This window comes from Rhinatrema bivittatum, chromosome 2, assembly GCF_901001135.1.
Source record: "Rhinatrema bivittatum chromosome 2, aRhiBiv1.1, whole genome shotgun sequence".
Classification (NCBI taxonomy): domain Eukaryota; kingdom Metazoa; phylum Chordata; class Amphibia; order Gymnophiona; family Rhinatrematidae; genus Rhinatrema; species Rhinatrema bivittatum.
Genome location: NC_042616.1, coordinates 641,896,738 through 641,921,911, shown reverse-complemented (window position 1 = coordinate 641,921,911; position 25,174 = coordinate 641,896,738). Strand labels below are relative to the sequence as shown.

General features: G+C 43.9%; 1 protein-coding gene across 13 annotated transcripts in view; it reads right to left on the bottom strand.

Annotated features, from left to right (window-relative positions):
* Nucleotides 1-25,174, bottom strand: part of FAM110B (family with sequence similarity 110 member B) — a 494,939-nt gene that overhangs the window by 178,241 nt on the left and 291,524 nt on the right. For 11 of the 13 annotated variants that reach the window (XR_003854818.1, XM_029591322.1, XM_029591320.1 and 8 more), the window contains one exon: nucleotides 7,748-7,939. The gene's annotated coding sequence lies outside the window, so the exon portion shown is untranslated. The remainder of the gene's footprint in view (nucleotides 1-7,747; nucleotides 7,940-25,174) is intronic. The other 2 variants (XM_029591327.1, XM_029591331.1) reach the window with 1 other exon arrangement.

Here is a 25,174-nt window from a genome sequence, read left to right as displayed (position 1 = left end):
TGGGAGTTCCACTGGGCCCGATTTAATTTTTCAAGGTGAGAGGGAGGCGGCTGGGAGAAGGAGGGTCTACCTTGTCCTGCCCGGCTCTCCTCCTTTTTAAGGTGCGAGGAAGGGGGTTCGGCATCAAGCTAAGAGAAAATTTGAGAATTTGAAAAGGAGTTGGCCGTAGAGGCAAAAACTCACAGTAAAACCTTTTTAAAATATATCCGAAGCAGAAAGCCTGTGAGGGAGTCAGTTGGACCGTTAGATGATCGAGGGGTTAAAGGGGCACTTAGAGAAGATAAGGCCATCATGGAAAGATTAAATGATGTCTTTGCTTCAGTGTTTACTAAAGAGGATGTTGGGGAGGTACCCGTACTGGAGAAGCTTTTCATGGGTAATTATTCAGATGGACTGAACCAAATCATGGTGAACCTAGAAGATGTGGTAGGCCTGATTGACAAACTGAAGAGTAGTAAATCACCTGGACCGGATGGTATACACCCCAGAGTTCTGAAGGAACTAAAAAATGAAATTTCAGACCTATTAGTAAAAATTTGTAACCTATCATTAACATCATCCATTGTACCTGAAGACTGGAGGATAGCTAATGTAACCCCAATATTTAAAAAGGGCTCCAGGGGCGATCCGGGAAACTACAGACCGGTTAGCCTGACTTCAGTGCCAGGAAAAATAGTGGAAAGTGTTCTAAACATCAAAATCACAGAACATATAGAAAGACATGGTTTAATGGAACAAAGTCAGCATGGCTTTACCCAGGGCAAGTCTTGCCTCACAAATCTGCTTCACTTTTTTGAAGGAGTCAATAAACATGTGGATAAAGGTGAACCGGTAGATGATATGTACTTAGATTTTCAGAAGGCGTTTGACAAAGTTCCTCATGAGAGGCTTCTAGGAAAAGTAAAAAGTCATGGGATAGGTGGCGATGTCCTTTTGTGGATTACAAACTGGCTAAAAGACAGGAATCCTACTCTCTTAGGATTAAATGGACAATTTTCTCAGTGGAAGGAAGTGGGCAGTGGAGTGCCTCAGGGATCTGTATTGGGACCCTTACTTTTCAATATATTTATAAATGATCTGGAAAGAAATACGACGAGTGAGGCAATCAAATTTGCAGATGATACAAAATTGTTCAGAGTAGTTAAATCACAAGCAGACTGTGATAAATTGCAGGAAGAACTTGTGAGATGGGAAAATTGGGCACTGAAATGGCAGATGAAATTTAATGTGGATAAGTGCAAGGTGATGCATATAGGGAAAAATAACCCATACTATAGTTACACAATGTTAGGTTCCATATTAGGTGCTACCACCCAAGAAAGAGATCTAGGCGTCATAGTGGATAACACATTGAAATCGTCGGTGCAGTGTGCTGCGGCAGTCAAAAAAGCAAACAGAATGTTAGGAATTATTAGAAAGGGAATGGTGAATAAAACAGAAAATGACATAATGCCTCTGTATTGCTCCATGGTGAGACCGCACCTTGAATACTGTGTACAATTCTGGTCACCACATCTCAAAAAAGATATAATTGTGATGGAGAAGGTACAGAGAAGGGCGACCAAAATGATAAGGGGAATGGAATAGCTACCCTATGAGGAAAGACTAAAGAGGTTCGGACTTTTCAGCTTGGAGAAGAGTTGATTGAGGGGGGATATGATAGAGGTGTTTAAAATCATGAGAGGTCTAGAACGGGTAAATGTGAATCGGTTATTTAGTCTTTCAGATAATAGAAAGACTAGGGGGCACTCCTTGAAGTTAGCATGGGGCACATTTAAAACTAATCAGAGAAAGTTCTTTTTCACTCAACGCACAATTAAACTCTGGAATTTGTTGCCAGAGGATGTGGTTAGTGCAGTTAGTGTAGCTATGTTTAAAAAAGGATTGGATAAGTTCTTGGAGAAGAAGTCCATTACCTGCTATTAATTAAGTTGACTTTGAAAATAGCCACTGCTATTACTAGCAACAGTAACATGGAATAGACTTAGTTTTTGGATACTTGCCAGGTTCTTATGGCCTGGATTGGCCACTGTTGGAAACAGGATGCTGGGCTTGATGGACACTTGGTCTGACTCAGTATGGCATGTTCTTATGTTCTTATTCTGGTAAGGGAGAGAGGACTTGCCAAGCCAACGCACTCGAACTAGCCTCACTGGGTCAAGCAGGTGGGAGGAAGCTCCATGCAAGAGGTTGGGGAATTAGTTTGTTTCCTTTTTTTTTTTTTTTTTTTTTTTTAGCATGGATTGGCATTCAAATGGACCATGAGTCAAAAAAACCTCATTTTTCAGTTTAGTGTGCTATTTTATTCCTGGTTTATTTGTATGTTAATAACTTTCTGTATGTTGCGGGAACCACTTTTTCTTTAACACGACTGTTAAATAAAATCCATGGTAAAATTTAACTCTGATTTTAGTACAGGTTTTATTACATCAGTCTTCAGAACCATTAAGCAAACATTTGTACCTGAACTAGCCAATCAAATTGGTTCATTCAAGTGTTACTGGTACATTACACTCTAGAAGACCAGATATTTCTGTCTTGCTTAAGGGATAGGAACCACCATTCTTCACTGCTTCCATTAAAAAAATGTCACATTCCTAAGCTATAATTTCTAAATATTAGTAATTATTTTATTCATAAGGATTTTCAGAATAGATTTTATTTATTCATGTGAAAAATACAATGGAATTTTTTTTTCTGTCAATTCCTGTTCTAGTAACTCACACAGCAGTTTAACCTTATATTCTGGACACTCGTGTGTGAAACTGAATCCAGCAGCTTCAAATCAGAAATGATACCATAACACTTCTAAGTCTTATCTCATGGAGTAATCCTACTGGTCTTGGGTGGGGAAGGACCACAGTGGCCCCCTTGGAGTGCTGTTTCTTGGCTCTGAAGTCTGAGAGGACCACATGGAGGAAGACAACTAAAATAAATATTAAGATAATTTTTACCTCAAATGCTTCGTATGCCCTTTAAATCCTTGCAGTGCAGTTGTTTTAAGGGCCTCCAGAATTACTATTGCTCCCTATTTAGTTAATCTAGTTAACCTTTCCCTGACTGAGGATCAATGGCCCGTGACATTGAAACAAGCCTCTGTGAGGCTTCTGCCGAAAAAAAAACAGGCTTAGACCTATCTGCTTAGCTAAACAGACTGATTTCCTTGGTATGCTTTGTTGCCAAAATCCTGGAAGCTAATGTATTGTGACAAATTATTGACTTTTTGGAGGATCATTAAATATTATACCTCTTTCAGTTCGGGTTTTGGATATCTTTTAAGCACAGAGTTGCTGCTCATTTCCACCGCTGACTTTTTCTAGAGAGGGCTGGATGGCGGGAAGAACTATGCCCTTGTGCTACTTGATATATCATCAGCCTTCGATACAGTAGTAGATCATAAGATTCTTTTATGCAGGTTGAAAGAAGTAGGCATTTTGAATACAGTTCTTAAATGGTTCCAGTCCTTTCTGTGGGGGCAACAGCAGCAGGTAATGGTTGAGGACTCTTGCTCTAGATGGCATCCAGTGCAAATGAGAATCCCGCAAGGATTCTCATTTGCACTGGATGCCATCAGCTCTACTTTTCAACCTCTATTTTGTATTTTTTCAAGTTGTCTCTCCAGTGTGGGCTGAAACCTTTGTTGCAGGCTGCTCACTTGTGCAGGCAATTCTTCTACCTATGTTAGACTACAGCAGTGTATTATATCTTGGACAACCGACATCATCAATTAAAGTACTGCAGTTGTTACAAAATACCTCAGCATGTTTAATCTCTGTTTGCAGCATGAGAAAGCACATTACACCAGTTATGTAGGACCTCCACTGGTGACCTGTGCAGTGGAGAGTTAATTACAAAGTGGCCACCTTAGTCCACAAATTGCTTGCTCTTGATTCCTTTCTTGATCTACAACCCCACAAGAGCTTTACACTCCTCTCAAAGGGATCTTCTGGACATCCCCTCGATGAGATATGCATGTTTATCTGAGAGTTGTCAATGTTCATTCTCTGTGGCTGCTCCAACATGGTGGAACTCTTGCTCAGGCTTGTGCATATATAAGAACTCAAATTCAGACTCTGGTGAAGGTACTGATGGCATGTAGTTGTTGTAAGACTATCCTGCAGCTATTGTTATGCCTATTTTGTTTCTTTTGTGTTATTTTAATATTTTATTATGTATGTATTTTTGTATGCCACTTAGGGCCTCGGTGTAGGTGGATTATAAATGCCACAAATAAATAAATAAATAAAAATAAAACATTACCGTACTAACCTCAGTGACATAGCAGTGGCACTGTTTTGAGCCCCAGACAGATTATGGGTGCTCCTATTGATGAAGAAAGGAAGTCCTGTGTGTAGGTGCTTGTGGCTGCCATCTTGGTAAATGAACTGTGCTGCATGGATCATGCAGTTGCCATGTTTTAGTCAGGTTTTGCAAACTATAAAACTTAAGAGCTCAAAGACCATGAATTTTTGATATGTCAGTCTCATTTTGTACTACATGTTAAATCCCAGGTACATCAGAGTCCTGATTATTCTATATAATAAAAGCCAGTCAAGCTCCCTCCTATAAAAGGAGTCTGATGCCAAAGTCTCACAGACATCAGCTTTTGAACTGATTGCCAAGCAAATAGTGAACCACACTGCTAGCTAGCAACTCAAAGCCATAATTTTGTTTCTCTTCGAGCTGCTGAAAGTTATTATTTACACACATAAACAAACAAACAGGAGGATTTAGACTGGGAAGCTGCAGAGGCTAAGAATAAGGCTGGGAGGTGGGTTGTGGCTGCTGAGCAAGAGAATTGAGGAGAATGCTGGGGGAGGGGCACTGAGATGGATGTTTGCGTCTAGTGGGGCATCGAGGGAAGGGCAGAGAGGATCATCGAGTGAGAGAAAGGAGAAAGGACTGAAGAGTGGTTGGGGTAGAGGGAGAAAGAGGACTGAGGATTGAGAGGGGTGAGGGAAAAAAGACTGAGGATTGAGTACAAACACACACAACACAGACATGCATGTAAAGAATACCTCTAGAAATTTTAGGTACTCAATGAAGTACATCTTTCCAGTCTTAAGAGGAAATAGACTGCATGGTAACTACATTATCAGGCCAATACAATAAGAATTGCAGGAGAGTGGGCGCTCCGTGTTGAGTGCCTGCTCTCCGACGCGCGCCCAGCCACCTCTCCTGGGTGTGCGATTCTTTATTTAAATGAGGGGTCGCGCTAATAAGGAGGCGCTAGGAACAATAGCGTGTCCCTAGCGCCGCCTTTTTAGCGAAGAGGTGGCTGTCAGCGGGTCCCGACAACCGACACTGTTTTACTGGCATCTCTTTCTGGACCCGCTGACAGCCACAGGTAAGGAAAACGGACGCCGGTAAAATTGAGCGACCGTTTTTCTAACCCGCTGACCAGTGGCAGATTTTTTTTTTTTTATTTTTGGTTCCTCTGACTTAATATCGCTAGGATAGGCTCCTGCTGAATATTAAGTTGGAGGGTGTACAGAATAGCAGTTTTTTCTGCTTTTCTGTACACGTTTCTGGGTTGTTGGCCGCACATTTTACTTTCAGTATCCCGGGCGACTAATAGCCTCATTAACATGCATTTGCATGTGATGAGCAGTATTAGGTTGTTGGTTGTTTTTTTTTTTTGGGGGGGGGGGTTGGCCGCGCATTTTCGACGTGCTAAACTCCTTATAGTATAAGGGTAATAGGCGTGCGTCAAAAACGCCTCGCCAGTTGGGTGCTAAACGGTGCACTCAGCTGAGCGCGCCGTTCTGTATCGGCCTGTATAAATTTTATAGTTCTCAAATCCTGCCATTCATGAAAGGCATTCTATTAGTGCCATTATATTTCCCTTGTATAAATCTGTTTCAACAGTACAAATGTAACTGAATTACTATAAATCTGCTCCTAATTTTGTCTAGTACACATTTTGCCAGGTAAATTGGTATACATACTAAACTCAGGGTTAATTTTAAGAATTTATAAATTATCCACCGCAATAATATTATATGTACCAGAAATTATTATAATTTGCATTTCATAGAACCCTTAATCCGTAACGGATCCTATGTATTTCACAGTTATGATACTTCAGAAACACACATACAACAACCATGTTAAGTGTGGAATTTTTGTTATTGAAGTTGATCTTTGTCTGCATGGCAACATCCAAATTAGAGAAGGGAGTAAGAAATATATTATTATTACACAATTTCAAACGAAAATGCTAAGACAAAGGAAGATAAGTTTAATTGCTCAAACTATGCAGAGTGAGTGGAACTGAAGCCACAAGTACAGAAGGCCCTGCTGACAGAGTTCACCGATCTAACCATGCTCTCAATGGTCTAAACCAGGAGTGAACAAACTGGGGGGGGGGGGGGGGGGGCGCTTGAACAGACCTGAAGGGGGGCACACTGGCTGACCAATCGGGGAAGAAACAAATGGCTACTTTGTCAAGTCTCGGTGTCATGGAGGCACTGCAAACTCAGGAGGGAGCTGCCAAAATACAGTGATGATATTGTAAGCATGTCAAGGCTTAGCCATGCATCTCTTTCAGTGGGCTGGGGAAGAGTTTCTTCTGCTGTGGCAGGCCAGGACAGGGAGCCACTTACTCTGCAGTAGAACTGGACAATGGGTTTTAGCCACTGCACTGTTCTACAACCCAGGAAAACCTGCCATTCTCAGGCTTCAAGACGGGAGAGGTTCCCCTACCCAATGAGAAAAAAGTGGCGAAGTAGAGGAGGGGAATTCATAAAGAGGCCAGAGAGAATGAGGAGGTGGAGGGGAGGGAGGAGGTGGGAAGGGAGAATAAAAGCAAAAAGTTAAAAAAAAAAAAAAGTTAAGCAAATCAAAACATGAGAAAAAAAGATGAGCAAAGTAAGAATATAAAAATAGAGGGAAAAAAGGAAAATTAGTGAAACAGGAAAAAAAAAAGTTGTACAGGATGGGATGGAGTTTTTTCTCTACATGTAAAACATTTTGCCTGGCACCTAAGTTTTTTGAAAATGTTTCCAGCCATTACCATTGTGTTGTGTGGCGTGTGTGCCCCTATGTTTGTCTGGTATGCTTTGGTCTTTGTGTGATCTATGTCACTGTGGGGTGGTCTGTCTGCCTGTATTTCTCACTGTGTCTCGTTATTGTGTCTCTGCCTGTGTTTATATGTGTCTGGGTATGTTGTGCCTGTATCTCTGTCTGGGTGTTGGGTTCTCTCTCTCTCTGTGAGATGTCTTTGTCTTTCTGTGTCTGTGTGTCAGTTTCACTCTCTTTCAGTCAGACGTTTGGGTGTCTGGGTATGAGCTATCTGTTTCTCTCTGTGTCTGGCTGGGTGTGGGGTGTCTGTCTCTCTGTGGGACGTCTTTCTCTCTACATCCGTGTGAGTTTATATATGAGCTTACTCCTTTCAGCAACTTGAAGAGAAACAAAATGGAGGCTTTGAGTCGAGTAGCAATGTGGCTGCCTGGTGAATATCTTTCAAGTATGTGTGTGTGTTTTTTATATAAAATATATCTACCTACCTATATAGTAACTCATCTTGGGGGGCCCTCAACTAATTGCATGAATGGAGGGTGCTCAAAATGTTTGCTCACCCCTGGTTTAAACCATAGTCTCATATTTACTATCTTATAAAAAATTAGTTCTACTATGAAAATGTTTTCAGAGAGCAAAATGACATCATATAGTTTTATGGCTCATTATGGTAAATAAAAATCTAAAAAGAAATACGGATATTAAACATATCAGAGATTTCTCTTACAGGCTAATTCTCCTTTGGCTATTTTCTCACCAATCTGGACCATGTAGTTAAAGTGGCACCTGCTGTCTGGCAGACCAACATCAATTTTCTTAAGAAGAGTTCCCATGATGCCTCCTCCTTCCTAGAATCCCTTCTGATGTGCCTCATCCCTTAGTTTGAGTGCTTCACCGCAATACTGTTCGCATGAAAATGCTGATAAAGAAAAAAAAATTAAGGCAAGTTAGAATATGAGCATAAAGTCACATTACATTTATACCAAGATCACATCATCTTATATACCTTAATCAGGGCAGTTTTGACCTGGTCCAGAGTGGGAAGAGACTTAAGAGAGAATTAGTAGGTAAAAAAAATTCCTTTTTTGTTATGTCTCTGCCAGTTTGTACTACTAAGAAACTACTTTACATGGTTAAATAGTAGATTAAAAAGGGCTTGAAGAACTCTTCTTCTAAATGCTGCATCCATTGATGCTCAACTGTCCACATGATGATAATGAACAGTAAACATTATATGTAACAACTTCCAAGTGGAAGCCTTACAAATCTCTGCCACAAATACATCCACTCACTCTGTCGCTGATGTTGTCATAAATGTTGTGTGAGCTCTCACAAAGATGAGGGTCAGAAAGCCCCACCGTGTAAAACTTGAAGATACAATTTTTTATCCATCTGGCAATAAATATCTTAAAAGGCAGCTGAGGCTGCTTGCTTGACCCAAGCAAAAGAAATTGCCTCTCTTTCACTGTGACCTCTCCAAATAAAATTTTAAACAGTCAAGGTAAATGGACATTTAGATTCCAAAACAGACAATAACACCACCTGGTTCCACTCAATGAATTCATCTTAAAAATGAAAATTTCTTACATTATCACTAAAAAATTGAAAGCAAAAAAAATGGAAGACAGAGCCTGCAGTTTACTGAATTCTCACTGACCAGACTGGCACAAAGAAAACATTTTTTCTTGTGAAGAATTGAGAGGAACCTGAGGCCAGTGGTTCAAAAGGTGACTTCATTAGTGCTTTCAAAAACAGAATCAATCTTCAACTTGATAACAGATTTCTAAGATGAAGATTAGAAAAAACTTAGCTGTTCTCAAAATGTACCTGGGCATGAAGATAATTCTCATCCTTTGGCCAATGCATTGCTAGTATAACAGAATATCTCCCCAAATCTCTTACATTTTGGGAGAACTGCCTTCACTCTTTCAACCACCTCCTTACCAACCTATGCGCTATAATTTTAATTTTAACGAAGTTTTTGTTTAAGTTTATATTATTGGCTATATCAAGTGTAACTAGATCAGCAATGCAGTACGTCATTCTACATTTTTAATTACTGATTTCTCACCTCGACCTTCTACACTTTTCCTCTTCTTTCAGGTAACCAAGTTCTCACGACCCTGTTCAATGTAATTTAACCTTCTTTCTAATATTATAATACCCGTTCTATGTGAACTGATATGATATGCTCCATGAATGTCGGTATAAAAAAAGAGTTAAATAAATAAATAAGTTGTTTCTACTTGTACCCTTTATGTGACTACTTTTAGGATTTTAACAAGACCATCAAACAAAAATTCTAAAAATGAATTTTCAAGAAGCTTCAGTGGAAGAAATGCTCTTCTTTAAATTACAAATAGCAGTTTTATTTATTTATTTATTTAACACTTTTTATATACCGGCATTCGTAGGACACATCATGTCGGTTCACAAGTAACTGAGAAAGGAAATTACAATGAACGAGGATAGAGGGCTAACTGGAAAATAATTGGATAATATACGATACTGGATAAAATACGAAAGTACAAGTACTGGATAAAATACGAAAGTACAAGGAGAGAGAGTCAACGAGCAGAAATACAACTTTGTTGAACGAAATGGAATTTGATTATCCATGTTAAGTTTAGATATGCATAAAAATGTTAAGGAGGCGTGTGCACTTATGGTATAAAGGAGACATGTGCACTAATGTACAATTAAATGCAGGGGGCAGGGGGAGAAGGGAAGGGAGGGAGCGAGGGGGGGAAAGGAGAGGGGGGTGGAGGGAACAAGGGTACGTTACGGCAATGGTACTTTCAAAGAAAGGTTGCTAAGGGGTGAAAGGGAGGGGTAGAGGGGGGGCTGCGGGGCGCTGGGGACGGGTGTGGGGGAGGGAGCAGGGGGGGGAACAGGGATGGTATGGGGGAGGTCAAGGAGAAGGCGTGTAGGCTGAGTGGGAGCTGAAATGGTTCAATGAAGGACAATGACTAGGATTGGGAGCAAGACTTGCTAGACTTTAGCAAGCCATCACCACCCTTTCTTTACAGAAAGTATCTCAACCTTCGGACACTCAAAGATTGTAATCCTAGGTTTGGATGAAGGGCCAGTCCTTTGTTTACCATATTTTTATTGACAGCAAGTTTGTAAATCTCAGAGACATGTCCATGGAAATCATGGCCTTCTTGGCCAGAAAGGTGTTAGTTAATATGATCACTTTGGACTAATGCACTTTTATCCTACCACTTTTCTCATCATAGATCTTGAAAAAAAAAGAGCTGCAAAGACTGCATTCGTAGGCTCTGTCCATGTTTCTTTGAGTACACTAAAACATCTGGAAACCCTTCTACTGAAGCAAGACACCATGAGATTAATCTTGTAGTGCCTCATCATATAAACAAGAAGACTTCCTGGTCAATTCTTACCCTCCTATGTTCAGCCAGTCCATTTGTGAATTTATCGGCTCTGTTGCAGGAACTGCTAATAACAAGATTTCTCTCCACCCAAGATAAAACCTTAGCAGCCTCTATCCTATCTTGCGACTCCATGGATTAGCTAGTTTTCGGAGCAGTATTATTACAAAATTGTCTGATGCAACCATCCGTTCGCATGATTTTTAACTGGTAGGTTGCTAAATTATTCTTTATTGCTTTCTTTTGCAGATTATTCATATACAGCTTTCTGTCTTCCTGAGATGAACATACTTGAGCTAAAGGGCCCAACATAGTGACCCCAATTCAAGCAAAATTTAATTTGTGAGCATGAATAAAGCAAGTTTGCTTACCTGTAAAAAGGGTTTATTTATGCTTGTTTTTATACTTTACTCCATTGCCACTGAATGGTGAGGTAGCTGAAATACCTTGAACCCAGAAGACTGTTGAACTCTGTATTTAAGGACCAATTTCCTGGCTACAGGCAGGCAGGAGGTTGGGTTCACCCACATTTTCATGGTAAATCATGCAGGATTTGGTATATCGGGATAGCTGCTGGTTCAGAAGGCATTTCTAATTTCCTAAATACTCTTAAAACTTTGGCGGATATTGATTCCAATAGCCTTACCCAGCTTATCTGGAAATTTAGAGTATGAGAGGTCTTCTGGTGGAGATAACTGGTTCAGCAGGCCAGGTAAGTGGTCCGAGGAAATCCCCATAGACAATTCCTCTGAACCGAGAGGTGGAGGGACACTAACCATGATCCCCAATGAAGATTATGGCAATTTGGGCGGGATCCTTGGTCACCCCAAGAATATTCCTGGGGCATTCTTCAGATGGCGGTGTTACATGCTCCATCCTTGTAAGGAACTGGGGAAACTTTTGGGGAAAGGAGAGACTTTTCCGAAAGGATGGGCTCCACCTTAACCAGAGTGGAACCAAGCTGCTGGCACTAACTTCCAAAAAGGAGATAGATCAGCTTTTAAACTGGAACAAGGGAGAAAGCCGACAGCAGTGCATGGTTCGGAGAAATGCATCCTTGAAGGATACTAATGAAACAGGAGAATTAGGGCATCCCAACAGAGATGTTCCATTAAAAGCAAACATAGTCCATGTGCCTATATGTAAAAAATCACCAAAGCTAATGATTTCCAAATTATCCCTAACCACTGAAAAGCAGGTTGTTCATACAAACAAAAACATACTTTGAAATGTCTGTATGCCAATGCCAGAAGTCTAAGAAGTAAGATGGGAGAGTTAAAGTGTATAGCAGCAAATGAATAGATTGACATAATTGGCATCACAGAGACTTGGTGGAAGGAGGATAACCAATGGGACAGTGCTATATCAGGATACAAATTATATCGCAATAATAGGGAGGATCAACTTGGTGGGGGTGTGGTACATTATGTCCAGGAGGGTATATAGCCAACAGGATAAAGATCATACAAGAGACTAAGGGGTAGATTTTAAAAAAGAGCGCAATCGCGTATTTTTGTTCGCGCAGCAGGCGCAAACAAAAGTACGCTGGATTTTATAAGATACGCGCATAGTCGCGCGTATCTTATAAAATCCTGGATCAGCGCGCGCAAGGCTGCCGATTTTGGGCAGCCTGCGTGCGCCGCGCAGCCTGCCTCCGTTCCCTCCGAGGCCGCTCCGAAATCGGAGCGGCCTCGGAGGGAACTTTCTTTCGCCCTCCCCTCACCTTCCCCTACCTAACCCACCTCCCCGGCCCTATCTAAACCCCCCCCCCTTTACCTTTGTCCCTCGATTTACGCCTGCTAGAAGCAGACGTAAATCTACACACGCCAGCGGACTGCTGGCACGCCGTATTCCGACCCAGGGACTGGTCTGGAGGCCTTGACCACGCCCCCGGGCCGGCACCACGCCCCCAGTCCTACCCCCGAAATGCCGCGCCCGCCCCCGAAATGCCCCCGACACGCCCCCTTAAAAAAAACCCTGGGACTTACGCGCGTCCCGGGGCTCTGCGTGCGCCGGCGACCTATGCAAAATAGGCGCGCTGGCGCGCGAGGGTCCTGCTCGCGTAAATCGGCCCAGATTTACGCGAGCAGGGCATTTAAAATCCGCCCGTAAATGCTCAGTAGAATCTATATGGGTAGAAATCCAATGTGCGTTGGATAAGAGTATAGTGATAGGAGTCTACTACCGTCCACCTGGACAAAATGGTCAGACAGATGATGAAATACTAAGAGAAATCAGGGAAGCTAACCAATTTGGCAGTGCAATATAATGGGAGATTTCAATTACCCCAATATTGACTGGGTAAATGTAACATCAGGACTTGCTAGAGACAAAGTTCCTGGATGTAATAAATGACTGCTTCATGGAGCAATTGGTTCAGGAACCAACAAGAGAGGGTGGGGCCACTTGGCAACAGTGATCATAACATGATCAAATTTAAGCTAATAACTGGAAAGGGGAAATTAGTAAATCTGCAGCTCTAACACTAAACTTTCAAAAGGGAAACTTTGATGAAATGAGGAAAATAGAAAAAAACTGAAAGGCGCAGCTGCAAAGGTTAAAAGTGTTCAACTGGCATGGACATTGTTTAAAAATACAATCTTAGAGGCACAGTCCATATGTATACCATATATTAAGAAAGGTGGAAGGAAGGCAAAACGATTACCGTCATGGTTAAAAGGTGAGGCTATTTTAGCCAAAAAAAATCCTTCAAAAATTGGAAGAAGGATCCATTTGAAGAAAATAGGATAAAATATAAGCATTGCCAAGTTAAATGTAAAACATTGATAAGACAGGCGAAGAGAGAATTTGAAATGAAGTTGGCAATAGAGGCAAAAACTCATAATAAAAACTTTTTAAAATATATCCGAAGCAAGAAACTTGTGAGGGAGTTGGTTGGACCATTAGATGACCGAGGGGTTAAAGGGTCTCTTAGGGAAGATAAGGCCATTGCAGAAAGACTAAATGAATTCTTTGCTTCCGTGTTTACTAATGAGGATGCTGGGAAAATACCAGTTCCGGAGATGGTTTTCAGGGGTGATGAGTCAGACGAACTGAACAAAATCACTGTGAACCTGGAAGATGTAGTAGGCCAGATTGACAAACTAAAGAGTAGCAAATCACATGGACCTGATGGTATGCAAGAACTCAAAAATGAAATTTCTGATCTATTAGTTAAAATTTGTAACCTATCATTAAAATCATCCATTGTATCCGAAGACTGGAGGGTGGCCAATGTAACCCCAATATTTAAAAAAGGCTCCAGGGGAAATCCGGGTAATTAAAAACCAGTGAGCCTTACTTCAGTGCCGGGAAAAATAGTGGAAACTATTCTCAAGATCAAAATTGTAGAGCATATAGAAAGACATGGTTTAATGGAACACAGTCAACATGGATTTACCAAAGGGAATTCTTGCCTAACAAATCTGCTTCATTTTTTTGAAGGAGTTAATAAACATGTGCATAAAGGTGAACCGGTGATGTATTGTATTTGGATTTTCAGAAGGCGTTTGACAAAGTCCCTCATGAGAGGCTTCTAAGAAAAATAAAAAGTCATGGGATAGGAAGAGATGTCCTTTCGTGGATTACAAACGGGTTAAAAGACAGGAAACAGAGGGTAGGACTAAATGGTCAATTTTCTCAGTGGAAAAGGGTAAACAGTGGAGTGCCTCAGGGATCTGTACTTGGACCAGTGCTTTTCAATATATATATAAATGATCTGGAAAGGAATACGATGAGTGAGGTTATCAAATTTGTGGATGATACAAAATTATTCAGAGTAGTTAAATCACAAGCAGATTGTGATACATTACAGGAGGTCCTTGCAATATTGGAAGATTGGGCATCCAAATGGCAGATGAAATTTAATTTGGACAAGTGCAAGGTGTTGTATGTAGGGAAAAATAACCCTTGCTGTAGTTACACGATGTTAGGTTCCATATTAGGAGCTACCACCCACGAAAAAGATCTAGGCATCATAGTGGATAATACTTTAAAATCGTCGGCTCAGTGTGCTGCAGCAATCAAAAAAGCAAGTTGAACAAATTACTTTATATGTAACTGCATAAATGTGGATTTTTCTCTGGTTTTTATTTTTTTTTTGTTTCTTATTGTCTTAAACATATTTCATGACAAAGGGATGTTTTGTATGTTATGTTTAAAATTAATAAAGATTAAATAATAAAAAAAAGCAAACAGAAAGCAAAATTGCTTACCTTGTAATAGGTGTTATCCCAGGACAGCCGGATGTAGTCCTCACATATGGGTTACGTCACTGATGGAGCCCTATTGCGGGAAAACTTTCTGTCAAAGTTTCTAGAAACTTTTGACTGGCCCTGTGAGGCCACTGAGCATGCCCAGCATGCTATGATATTCTCTGCCACGGGGGTCTCTCTTGAGTCTCATATGTAGCAATAAGCTTTAGCAAAAAATAAAATAATAAAACGTATCGGACCCAACTCCGCGGGGTGGCGGGTGGGTTTCGTGAGGACTACATCCTGCTGTCCTGGGATAACACCTATTACAAGGCAAGCAATTTTGCTTTATCCCAGGACAAGCAGGATGCTAGTCCTCACATATGAGTGAATAGCAAGTTAGAGGCTGAATCATTTTGTAGTGAAGCAACACTGAAGTACTGTTGATGAAAATGAGGCAGCCGAAGATCACAGCAGGTTGATGTAGAAGAAGTTGGGATTAAACTGGAAATAAGTTCTTTAAGACAGATTGTCCGTAGGCTGAATCTTGTCATCCTTGCTTGTCCAGACAGTAATGAGCTGCAAAGGTGTGAAGAGAACTCCATGTTGCTGCTCTACAATTGTCAAGAATTGGCACTGAACGATAGTGTGCCACTGAGGTTGACATTGCTCTTACTGAATGCGCCTTTACTCGCCCTTGGAGAGGAAGGCCTGCTTTTTCATAGCAAAACTGTATGCAATCTGCTAACCAGTTGGATAGAGTATGTTTACCCACTGCTTTACCCGGTTTGTTTAGATCATAAGATACAAAGAGCTGAGTGGATTTTCTGTGGGCTGCAGTGCGGTCTAAGTAAAAAGCTAGTGCACGTTTACAGTCCAAGGTATGTAAGGCCTGTTCCCCTTCGTGGGAATGAGACCTTGGAAAGAATGTGGGCAAAACTATGGATTGGTTCAAGTGGAATTCCGTAACTACTTTGGGAAGGAATTTTGGATGTGTACGGAGAACCACTCTGTCATGTAAGAACTTTGTGTAAGGTGAGTATGTGACAAGTGCTTGCAACTCACTAACCGTTCTACCTGATGTAATGGCTATGAGGAAGATAGTCTTCCATGTGAGAAATTTAAAATCACAGGAATTCATGAGTTCGAATGGAGCACGCATGAGTCTTGTTAAGACCAGATTCAGGTCCCATTCTGTGACTGGTGGCCAAATTGGTGGTTTAAGTTGAGTTAAACCTCTCATAAATCTACTGACAAGAGGATGTATGGATAATGGTGCATCTCCCATCTTGTTATGGTAAGCTGAAATGGCACTTAAATGTACTCTAACAGATGAAGTCTGTAGACCAGAGACTGAGAGATGACATAAGTAGTCTAGTAGGGAAGTTGTGGGGCAGGAGAAAGGATCAATACTCTTTTGCCTGCACCATAAAGTAAACCTTTTCCATTTCGAAGAATAATTCTTCCGTGTTGAGGGTTTACGTGAAGCTAAAAGCACTTGAGATACATTGGATGAAAGACTGAGTGGTTGTAAGATCAAGCTTTCAACATCCATGCTGTCAGGGATAGGGATTGAAGGTTGAGATGGCGCAACCAACCCTGATCCTGAGTTATGAGATTGGGAGCTACTCCCAGACGAACTGGATGCCTGACTGAGAGGTCTAGAAGTGTGGGAAACCATACTTGTCGAGGCCAATAAGGGGCTATGAGAATCATGGTTCCCCTGTCCTGTTGTAGCTTCACTAGAGTTTTGGTTATGAGTGGTATCGGAGGATTCGCGTATAGAAGGCCTGAGTTCCAAGGGCAAGCAAAGGCGTCCTTGGCTGGCTGGTTCTTTTGTTTGTGTAGAGAACAGAATTTGTCCACTTTGTGATTCAGGTGAGATGCAAAGAGGTCTATTGTTGGTTGCCCCCAACGTTGAAAGATCCTGGTCACTACTGAGGGATCCAGGGACCACTCGTGTGGTTGGAACTGATGACTGAGGCGATCCGCCACTACATTGTGAATACCTGCCAGATAAGTGGCCCGGAGGAACATTGAGTAGTTCAGGGCCCAGCCCCAAATCTGTGCAGCTTCTTGACAAAGGAGATACGAGCCCATACCTCTCTGTTTATTGATGTACCACATGGCAACTGTATTGTCCATTTGGATGAGAACAGTCTTGTGTGAAAGGCAGTCTTTGAATGCATGCAGCGCATAAAGTATAGCTCGAAGTTCCAGGAAATTGATTTGAAATGTTGCTTCAAGCTTTGTCCAAGTACCTTGGGTTTGGAGATTGTTTATGTGGGCTCCCCAACCCAAGGTGGATGCATCTGTAGTTAGTTATCTGTGGGACTGGTTGTTGGAAGGGTAGGCCCTTGCGCAAATTGTCCTTGTTCACCCACCAAAGTAGAGAAGAACGTAATTGGTGGGTTACTTGAATTAGAGAATTCAGTGGTTGAATGGCTTGGATCCATTGTGATCTTAAAGTCAATTGAGTTACCCTCATGGCGAGCCGTACCATAGGAGTGACATGAACTGTGGAGGCCATGTGGCCTAGAGAGGTTAGAAACTGATGAGCTGTTGCTTGTTTCTGTGAGTGAATCGAGTTTGCCAGTAGGGAAAGTGTTTCTGCTCGATCCTCTGGTAGAAAGGCCTTTGAGAGGATGGTGTTCAATTCTGCTCCTTTGAATTGAAGCAGGTGAGATGGAGTAAGATGGGGCTTTTGATAACTGACGAGAAAGCCCAAGGAGTGAAGTAGAATAATTGTTCGACTGAGAGAAGCCAGAGCTCCTTGTTGAAATTGACTTCTGATGAGCCAGTCGTCTAGGTAGGGAAAGACATGGACACTTTCCTTGTGCAAGTGTGCTGCTAGTACTGCCAGACATTTGGTGAATACTCTGGGAGCAGAGGCAAGTCTGAATGGTAGCACTCTGTACTGGAAATGTTGATGACCCACCATGAAGCACAGATACTTGCGATGAGGAGGGAATATTGGAATGTGAGTGTAAGCGTCTTGAAGATCTAGAGAACAAAGCCAATCTCCTGTTTGAAGAAGTGGAAGCATGGTGCCTAGAGAAACCATCCTGAACTTTTCTTTTTTCAGAAATTTATTGAGATTTCTGAGGTCTAGGATGGGAAGTAGGCCTCCAGTTTTCTTTGGAATGAGGAAGTAACGGGAATAGAATCCTGTGCCCTGCTGAGCCCGGGGTACTGGCTCTACAGCCCTGGCTCTCAGAAGGGTGGATAATTCTATTTGCAACTGAATTATGTGATTTTCGCTGAGAGAGAGGTCTCGGAGGAGAATCTGTTGGAATTGAGAGGAAATTGAGTTTGTAACCTCGAGAGACTGTGGAAAGTATCCATTGGTCTGTTATAAGAACATAAGAAAATGCCATACTGGGTCAGACCAAGGTCCATCAAGCCCAGCATCCTGTTTCCAACAGTGGCCAATCCAGGCCATAAGAACCTGGCAAGTACCCAAAAACTAAGTCTATTCCATGTTACCATTGCTAATGGCAGTGGCTATTCTCTAAGTGAATTTAATAGCAGGTAATGGACTTCTCCTCCAAGAACTTATCCAATCCTTTTTTAAACATAGCTATACTAACTGAACTAACCACAACCTCTGGCAACAAATTCCAGAGTTTAATTGTGCGTTGAGTAAAAAAGAACTTTCTCCGATTAGTTTTAAATGTGCCCAATGCTAACGTCATGGAGTGCCCCCTAGTCTTTCTACTATCCGCAAGAGTAAATAACTGATTTACATCTACCCGTTCTAGACCTCTCATAATTTTAAACATCTCTATCATATCCCCCCTCAGCCGTCTCTTCCAATGGTTGTAAAAGTAGGATATTCGGTCTCCTACTGGTAGATCTGCTCGAGGGTTGAGGAGATGGATTTGTTCCCTAGCTGTGGCCTCAAAACCCCGCAGTTGGTCCAGTCTGAGGTGGGGGCTGAGGCTGAGCAGTCCTTGCTTGCCTGGACTGAGAACGTTGTTGCGGCCTAGTAGACCTACTCCTCGATGCTGGAGGGTAGTAACGTCTCTGTTGGTAGAATGGACGCCTGGGTTCACGTCGTGTAGGACGACGAGATGGTTGTGTAGCAGGTTCCTGTGGAACTAGGGACAGTTGGCGCAGGGTTTCTGAATGCTCTTTCAGTTGTGCTACAGCGTCTTGGACCTTTGAACCGAATAGGTTGTCTCCAACACATGGCAAATCGACCAGTTTATCTTAGACTTCAGGTCTAAGGTCAGAGGCCTTAAGCCATGCCCAACGCCTTGCAGAAATCCCAGAAGCTGCTGTCCTGGAAGCTGTTTCGAAACTATCATTAGCAGCTCTGACTTCATGTTTCCCAGCTTCAAGTCCTTTATGGATGATTGCCTGGGCTGCTTCCTGACATTGTTGTGGTAAAGATGTTGTCAAGTCCTGCATCTGTTTCCACAGATTCCTCCGATACTGAGTCATGTAGAGTTGGTAGGAGGAAATTCTGGTATTCAGGATAGCTCCTCGATATACTTTCTTACCCAGGGAGTCTAAAAATCTATCATCTTTTCCTTGAGGGGGGGGGCAATGAATGTGGACATATTCTCTTTGATTTCTTTTGAGCAGATCCCACCACTACTGAGTGATGAGGAAGCTGGGATTTTTGATATCCAGGAACAGACTGTACTAGATACGTAGTGTCCATTCGTTTATTCACAGCAGGTACAGAACATAAGAACATAAGAAGATGCCATACTGAGTCAGACCAAGGATCCATCAAGCCCAGCATCCTGTTTCCAACAGTGGCCAATCCAGGCCATTAGAACCTGGCAAGTACCCAGAGTCGATGTTGTAGACCTAGGAGGACCTGATGAATAGGTATGGCCAATACCTGCTTTGGAGGGTCCACAAATTGGAGTACACCTCCAATGTCTGCTGTCTGGTATCCTCTTCTGCAACCAATGTGAAGGGTATGGTATCTGCCATATCCTGAATGAAGTTGGTAAAGGATAAATCCTCTGGTGGAGACTTTTTTCTTTGATCTGGAGGTGAGGGCTCCGACATAAAATCTTCAGATGATGTATCTGTGTGGGTATCATCCCAAGTGTCATTTGGATCACCCGGATATGGAGATAGTGGGGAGGATCTTGGTGAATGATGGAGCCCCGAAGGTCCTGGTTGCGGATCATCAGAGGGTATTTCTGCAGAAGTGTCCTCTGACGGTTTTGGTGGAAGGGCATTGACTACTTTCTCCAATTTCTTCATGAGAAGTTGGAAAAGTGCCATTTCCGGTCATTCTGGGTCCCTTGGCGTCACCAGCTTCATAGGGGTTGGCATCGATGGGTGTCCCAGTGGAGGTTTCAAAAATTTTGACGGTATCGGCGTCGACAGAACCGTCGGTATCGGTGCGAAGATTGGTGTCGATGCAGGGACTGTTTTCGATGTGGGCACCGGTTTCGGTGTAGGCACCGGCATCGGTGATGTCACCGGCATCGGTAGGGTTACCAGCATCGGTGATGAAGGCACCGGAGTAAACTGTTGCTCCTGAAGTGCCTGAAGAACCACTTGTCTGATAAAATCAGACAATTCTGGCATTACAACTGGTGAGGGCAGAGCAGTTATAAGCGGTGGCGGAGGCTGTGCTGGTATATCCTCCACAGAGCCCTGTGGAGGTTCAGCAATTGGCATCTCTTGTTGAACAGGCCCAGGCGTTGAAGGAACGGGTGTTTCCTGAGTACGTGGCCGCTTTGCGCTCCATTCCCCTTGGGGGAGAGGTGATTCCGATGGGTGTCTGTGTCGATGACGATGCTTTGATCAGTGTTCGCCGACTGATTTTACCAATGCTATCGACGACGTCTGCGCTGGATGGTCTCCCGATCCTTCCGGACAGCGTTTTTTTGAGAAGTACATGCTTGGAGACTCCGGCTGGAGATGATTTCGTCGAAGTCGAGGGAGATGGCATAAGTTGCAGATGGAATAGATGCTCCATCTTCTCCTGGCGGGCCTTTCTCCCTTTCACCATCATCTCTGCACACTTAGGACAGGAAGTGACGTCGTGTTTCTCCCCCAAACACATCACACACTCGAGGTGTGGGTCCATAATTGACATCATACGGTTACAAACGGGACATTTTTTAAACCCTGTAGCCATTTTGTATAGACAGCCGATGACAAAAGTGAAAAGTTGAGAGAAAAAAATCAGTTTTACTCAGAGAGTAAACGAGACACAGATTTTACTCACCAGCCGGTGGAAAACCGAGAGAGATCCCGTATGGGAGAATATTCTGAGAAAAAATATGACTTTTTAGTCACACAAATTTGTGAGGGAACTCACAAAGGCTCCTAATCCGCGATGCTTACAGCAGCGTGGAAAAACGAAGACTGAATATCATGGCATGCTGGGCATGCTCAGTGGCCTCACAGGGCCAGTCAAATGTTTCTAGAAACTTTGACAGAAAGTTTTCCTGCAATAGGGCTCCGTCAGTGACGTCACCCATATGTGAGGACTAGCATTCTGCTTGTCCTGGGATAATGTTAGGAATTATTAGGAAGGGAATGGTTAATAAAACGGAAAATGTCATAATGCCTCTATATGGCTCCATGGTGAGACCGCACCTTGAATACGGTGTACAATTCTGGTTGCCGCATCTCAAAAAAGATATAGTTGCAATGGAGAAGGCACAGAGAAGGGCAACCAAAATGATAAAGGTGATGGAACAGCTCCCCTATGAGGGAAGGCTGAAGACGTTAGGGCTGTTCAGCTTCGAGAAGAGACGGCTGAGGGGGGATATGATAGAGGTCTTTAAGATCATGAGAGGTCTTGAATGAGTAGATGTGAATCGGTTATTTACACTTTCGAATAATAGAAGGACTAGGGGGCATTCCATGAAGTTAGCAAGTAGCACATTTAAGACGAATCCGAGAAAATTCTTTTTCACTCAACACACAATAAATGTTGAGATTACTTACCTGATAATCTCCTTTTCCTTAGTGTATGCAGATGGACTCAAAACAAGTGGGTATAGTGTGCTTGTGCTAGCAGTTGGAGACAGATCTGACGTCAGCACGGGTACATATACCCCCACAGAAAGTGCAGCAAATCAGTAATCTTCCTTGCAAAAACTTTATGGATATATGTGTACTGACCGATCGATTAAATGAACAGGATTACCCATACCAATTGATGGTAGCTGGAGACCGCCAGTGTTCTCAACTGGAAGGCGTCGACACCCGGCAGGGTGGATGCCCTACATAAGCAAAACATGGCTTACCGTGAGACGGCGAATCCCCATGTATACCGGCAGCCGGGCGGGATGCAGAGTCCATCTGCATACACCAAGGAAAAGGAGATTATCAGGTAAGTAATCTCAACATTTCCTAGCGTGTAGCAGATGGACTCAAAACAAGTGGGATGTACAAAAGCTACTCCCGGACTGGGCGGGAGGCTGCCCGAGGACCGTGTAGGATTGCCCTCGCAAATGCTGTGTCCTCCCTGGCCTGGACGTCCAGACGATAGAATCTGGAGAAGGTATGGAGGGAGGACCACGTCGCCACTTTACATATCTCTGCCGGCAACAGCATCTTAGTTTCTGCCCAAGAGGCCGATTGCGCTCTGGTAGAATGAGCTTTGACCTGTAGAGGAGGCGGTTTTCCTGCCTCTACATAGGCTGCCTTGATAAATTCTTTAATCCAGCGGGTGATGGTTGGCCGTGAGGCCGCTTCCCCTTGCTTCTGCCCGCTGTGAAGGACGAACAGGTGGTCCGTCTTTCGTACTGCTTCAGACATTTCCAGGTATCTGGACAATAGTCTGCCGATGTCGAGATGGCGTGACATTCGACCTTCTTCCGACTTCTTCAAACCTTCCGTGGTAGGCAAGGATATGGTTTGGTTGAGGTGAAAGTGGGAGACCACTTTGGATTAAAAGGATGGAACTGTGCGAAGATGAATAGCTTCTGGAGTGATTCTGAGAAATGGATCACGGCAGGACAGTGCCTGTAGCTCTGAGATGCGGCGTGCTGAACATACAGCCAGCAAGAACACCATCTTCAAGGTCAATAAACGGAGAGACAGGCCTCGAAGGGGCCTGAAGGCTGATCCCGCTAGAAATTCCAGTACTATATTCAGGTTCCACAAGGGCACTGGCCACTTCAGTGGCGGGCGAATGTGTTTGACTCCTTTCAGGAAATGTGAAACGTCTGGGTGTTTGGCAATGGTAGTGCCGTCACTCCTGGGACCGTAGCAAGACAGCGCTGCTACCTGAACCTTGATGGAGCTGAGGGACAGACCCTTCTGAAGTCCATCTTGTAGGAAGTCCAAAATGATAGGAATCTTTGCGGTATGCGAATTGGTGCTGTGAGAGTCGCACCAGGCTTCAAAAACTCTCCAGACCCTGATATATGTTAGTGATGTGGAGAACTTACGTGCTCGGAGGAGTGTATCTATTACCGGCTCAGAGTATCCTCTTTTCTTCAGTCTAGCCCTCTCAATGGCCAGACCGTAAGAGAGAATTGAGCTGGATCCTCGTGGAGAATGGGGCCTTGCCGTAGCAGGTCCCGGTATGGAGGCAGAGGTAGAGGATTCCCTGCCAGTAGTCTTCTCATGTCTGCGTACCAGGGTCTTCTTGGCCAGTCCGGGGCTACTAGAAGAACTAGACCTCTGTGTCGCTGAATCCTGTGTACAATGGCGCCCAGCAGGGGCCATGGAGGAAAGGTGTATAGCAGGATCCCCTGAGGCCACGACTGTACCAAGGCATCGATCTCCTGAGCTCGAGGATCCCGCCTGCGGCTGAAATATCTGGGAACTTGAGCGTTGGACCTGTCTGCTAATAGGTCCATGGCTGGTGTCCCCCAGTGATCCACAATTATCTGAAAGGCTGTGGGAGACAGCTGCCATTCTCCCGGGTTTAGGCTTTCTCTGCTGAGGAAGTCTGCCGTAGTGTTGTCCTTCCCGGCGATGTGGATGGCGGAGATGTCCTGAAGATTTGCTTCTGCCCAAATCATCAGGGGAGTTATTTCTAGGGACACTTGTTGGCTTCTGGTTCCGCCCTGTCGGTTGATGTATGCCACCGTGGTGGCGTTGTCTGACATCACTCTGACCGCTCTGTTGCGAAGTCTGTGGGCAAATCGCAGGCACGCTAGCCTGACTGCCCGTGCCTCTAGTCGGTTGATATTCCACCTTGACTCTTCTCTGGTCCACCGCCCTTGGGCGGTGAGTTCCTCGCAGTGTGCTCCCCATCCGTTCAGGCTGGCATCTGTGGTGAGCAGAATCCAGGTTGGGGAGGACATTCTTGACCCCTGGCTCATGTGGCCGGGCTGTAACCACCAGTGTAGTTGATTCCGCACTCTGGCTGGAAGAGGTAGGTGTATGGTGTAGTTCTGTGATCGTGAGCTCCATCGAGATAGAAGGGCGCGTTGCAATGGTCTCATATGAGCCCGCGCCCATGGCACCACCTCCAGAGTGGATGCCATGAGGCCGAGAACTTGTAGATAATCCCGAGCTTTGGGCCGGCTGGCGCTCAGCAGGACCTGCAGATGATTCCGGAGTTTTGACTTTCTCTTGGAGGTCAGTCTGACCTTGTCTTCTTGGGTGTCGAATTGGACTCCTAGGTATTCCAGTGACTGGGACGGCTGTAGGGAGCTCTTGTTTATGTTGACTACCCATCCTAGGCTTTCCAGAAGAGCTATAACTCTGTTGGTTGCCTGGTGGCTCTCCTCCGGTGACTTTGCCCTGATCAGCCAATCGTCCAGGTAGGAATGGATGAGGATTCCTTCCTTCCTGAGTGCCGCCGCCACTACTACTATGACCTTGGTAAAGATCCGCGGCGCAGTGGCTAACCCGAAGGGTAAAGCACGGAACTGGAAGTGCTGATTCAGGACTTGGAAGCGTAAATAGCGGTGGTGATCCCGATGAATTGGGATATGCAGATAAGCTTCCGACAGATCTAGGGAGGTGAGAAATTCCCCTGGCTGTACTGAATTCTTGACAGACCGCAGAGTTTCCATGCGAAAGCTGGGGACCCATAGGTGTCGATTGACTGACTTGAGGTCCAGGATGGGCCTGAAAGTGCCCTCCTTCTTGGGTACTATGAAATAAATGGAATAATGCCCAGAATTTATCTCTCCTGCAGGTACTGGGATTATGGCTTTTAGTGCCAGGAGCCTCTGTAAGGTCACTTCTAGTGCCGCTTTCTTGAGAGGTGAACAAGGAGATTCCACAAACTTGTCCGGCGGAAGCCGAAGAAAATCCAGGTAATATCCTTCTCGGATGATGGCGAGGACCCACTGGTCCGAAGTGATCTCGACCCACCTGCGGTAGAAGAGGGTTAGCCTGCCCCTTATGGCTGCTACCCCCGGATGGGTCGGCTGATTGTCATTGTGGGTTGCGGCTGGGACCAGAACCAGAGCCGGTTCTCTTCTTGTTGTGCTTAGCCTGAAAGGGCTGATTCCTGGCCTGAGAACGAGGTGCTTGATAGCGAGTCCTATAAGGGTTGAAGCGCTGCGAGTTTCTACCTCTAGATAGTCTAGAAAAAGAACACTGGCTTCTCCTCGACCAGTCTTCTGGTAGACGGGGTAATGGAGAGGCACCCCATTTAGTCGCCCAGCTCTC